Source organism: Trachypithecus francoisi, unplaced genomic scaffold, assembly GCF_009764315.1.
Source record: "Trachypithecus francoisi isolate TF-2019V2 unplaced genomic scaffold, Tfra_2.0 Lachesis_group7, whole genome shotgun sequence".
In the NCBI taxonomy this organism is placed as follows: domain Eukaryota; kingdom Metazoa; phylum Chordata; class Mammalia; order Primates; family Cercopithecidae; genus Trachypithecus; species Trachypithecus francoisi.
The window spans coordinates 19,763,072-19,766,768 of NW_022681472.1; positions in this window are offsets into that span (position 1 = coordinate 19,763,072).

Below are 3,697 nucleotides of genomic sequence, written 5' to 3' on the forward strand. Positions count from 1 at the left end.
AGCTGGATATTGGCTTATCATGACTGGTGATGTTGCTTCCAAGCAGATAACATGTTGAACTTTTACAAAGTAATGGAGAAAAGTCAATAGAGCTTCATATATTGGAAAGGTCAATACCTAGGACCAACTGTTGCTGGGTCAACTGCTAAGCACATATTAATATCATCTTTGGCCTATTCAAGAAGGAAAATATGATGACTGCATTTAAGATTTCTGGGTATCTAACTGTTTGAATCAGACAGAGGTTCTGCCTACTATAGTTAAGCATGACACCAAGAACTGAACAGATAATCATTTGATAGATTCCAAAGTTTTAAAAACTGGCTAGCAACACCCAATGCATAATATCATGTTGTCCAAGTTACCTTTATTGTTCAATATCAGTCTTATGAAGGACAAATAATTTTTAATAACATATTGCAACATTATAGCAATATATATAGAAAAGGCCATCAGGGAAGACAATGGTAATATAAAAAGTGAATAGGCAATGTCCCCTCTACCTAGGCAGCCATTAACACTTAGAGATTCATTAGTGAATTTATTTTGATAAAAATATTTATATTAAGAAATTCTTGGCTGGGTGTGGTGGCTCACACCTGTAATCCCAGCATTTGGGGAGGCCGAGGCGGGTGGATCATCTGAGGTCAGGAGTTCGAGACCAGCCTGGCCAACATGGTGAAACCCCTCTCTACTGAGAAAAAAACAAAAAATAGCTGGATGTGGTAGCATGTGCCTGTAATCCCAGCTACTAGGGAGGCTGAGACAGGAGAATCCCTTGAACCAGGGAGGCAGAGGTTGCATTGAGCCAATATTGTGCCACTGCCCTCCAGCCTGGGTGACTGAGCAAGACTCCATCTGAAAGAAAGGAAGAAAGGAAGAAAGGAAGGAGGAAGGAAGGAAGGAAGGAAGAAGAAGAAGAAGAAGAAGAAAGAAAAAAGAAAGAAAGAAAGAAAGAAAGAAAGAAGAAGAAAGAAAGAAAGAAGAAAGAAGGAAGAGGAAAGAAGGAAAGAAGGAAAGAAGAAAAAGGAAAGAAGGAAAGAAAGAAAGAAGGAAAGAAGGAAAGAAAGAAAGGAAGAAAAGAAGGAAGGAAGGAAGAAAGAAAAAGGAAGGAAGGAAGGAAGAAAAGAAAAGAATATTGCATAAAAGGATTACATGATCAGTTGTTGTAACTCATCATCGTTTGCACCCCCTCAAAAAAGAATGCTGCTGAGTTGGTACATGACAAACTCAGGTGAGATTAAGGGAAAAAAAGGAAAGCCCCTTTTCTTTGGAGGAAAGTTGTTCTAACCTGAGAGATTGATATTCTAATGGACAAGGCTTTCAATTTTATCATTTTCTCTTTCTGCCCCAACCCGCTTAATGCTCCTAGAGAAAGCCACAGAACCATGCTATTGGACCTACTACAAATTATTAACAGACTAACATCAACCAAACTTTCCACACTGCACAGGAATTATTTTAATTGTTATTTGCCTCTCTATTTCATATTACATTCCAGTTGCATTTAACCCTTTTCAATCCTCTCAAGCCTCCAACCACAACTACCACACTGGGCTGGTGACATTTTCACTTTACTAAAAAGTTGAATACTCTCCAATTAAAGGTTCTCTACATGCTCGTCATCCACTACACCAAAGCCCCCATACCAGGGAAACATATGGTAATTCTTCACCCCAGTACCCTCTATCCTTATCTGTCTATCCTTCCTTGAGACTTGTTTCATTTGCCATCACCCCTTTATTGTATTTTCATGCTCTCCAATGCTATGTATTTTTTATGCTATACCTATACATTTAATCAAGTTTCTCTTGACCAAAAATTTATTTTTCATCTTTCAGCTTTCATTGTAGAGTCATCTAACTGAATCTTTTAAAGAGTCCACAAGTAGATGGTCAGGCTAACTACATACTGTAAATTATATATTATATATTGTGCATTATATATTAACTTAGTTTAGAAGTTGCCTCAAAATAGGCTGAAAATTCTCTTGCCAAACAGAGGAGGAGATGGATAAAGGTAGAGAACCCTGAGGATGGTCATTCTGCTAAGTATGAGGAGTCAACTAAATTGAAATGAGACTTTCAATTATTTCTCAAGATATCCTAGAGAATACGCATAACTCCCAAAAAAATTCTCCAGTGCCTTAGAACTAAAAATTCCATATCCAGTTTTGACCTTACCCCTCTTAGTGACAGTCTTTAAAATCTGTTTCAGGTCTCTAGAACCAATGAGTGAGGCTAATCAAGGATAATGCCTTTTACCCACTCTAGTAAAATTAATACACACAGAAATTGGTCATAGTATAAGTAAGGTCTCCCACTCCAAATATACCTAAGCATCTTTCCAAGACAAGTATACTAGCCTGCCAGATCTTAGAGGAGAGAAAGGGAGCTGAGATTATTGCCCACAGACTGATATTAAAAAAACAACAAATTGCACAAATACTCTATTTCCTTCAATCCCACTTTGAATTCTTCTGCCACGTTTATTACTCACAGAGAGTAACTCATTGGCTGTAAGCCCTACAAAGCAAAAAGCTATAAAATCAGAGTAATTCTCATTAGCACCACGCAATAAGGTTTCATCCTAGAAAAGATGAAATCTATAGATACAATTTCCCTTAATATTTATGCTGGATGCTGGCAGCTAGTTTCATTGTCTTTGGAAAACTGAACTAAAAGCAACAACAATGTGTTGCACACCAGGTTTTTTACATGCATTATCTCATTTAATCCTCACAACAACCCTACAACATGAATATTTTTATCCCATTTTATACATGAAAATATGAAGGCCACTGGGTAGTTTTACTTGCACAAGACAATAAGTGGCATCATGAGGATTCAAATGCAGCCACCTCATGTCATATTTGAGCGTGCTAAAGTCCAAACATTTTCAGAAACATTGTTCTCATACTTCATAAAAATGATAATGATTAATGATTATTGAGGACTTATTCCATAATAGACACTGCTAAATTTCATTTAATCTTTTCTGGGACCCAATGGGCAGTTACTATTTTCATTTCCAGTTATAGTTAAGTAACTGGTTCAAAGTCTGTATTAGAAGCAAAGCTGTCTGATTCCAGAACCCACATACATAACTACTGTTAAAAGATTATAAAGGTATTACCCTTCCCAAGTTAAGATCATGTTTGACATGGTTTCCTGAGTATCTAATACAAACACAGAAAAACAAAAAATCCATCATGGCAAAAAGTTTTTCCCTCCCAAAATCCATGTGTTCCCATAGAAGACTAGACATAGCTTGGAACAGGTCTCATAATATGGACATCTTCCCTGTCTTGCTCCTGAATGAGCTCCACCTTAACCACCATTTCCTACTTCATTAAAAAAAGAAAAAAAGCTAATTTGGTAAAGAGAGGTCCCAAATCGTATGTGAATCTATTAATGCCTTTGCCCCCTATGTCTTGACTTCTTATTTTCCCTCACTACAGCTAAATTCGGCCTTTGATTTATCCAAAACCCAATTGAAGTCACAGTTTCATGTGTGCGTCAACCCAAATCCCAGGATCCTCCTCTATGCTATTGACACTTTGTTGCAAGGTCCCAGAACACTTCACAGCTAAACCTGGTAGTACAATTCACCAAATATTAATGAATGGATTTAATGGATTTTTAAAATGCATTTACAGTGTTCAATTGCTATCTTTCCCCAGTGTTTCTAATCAATT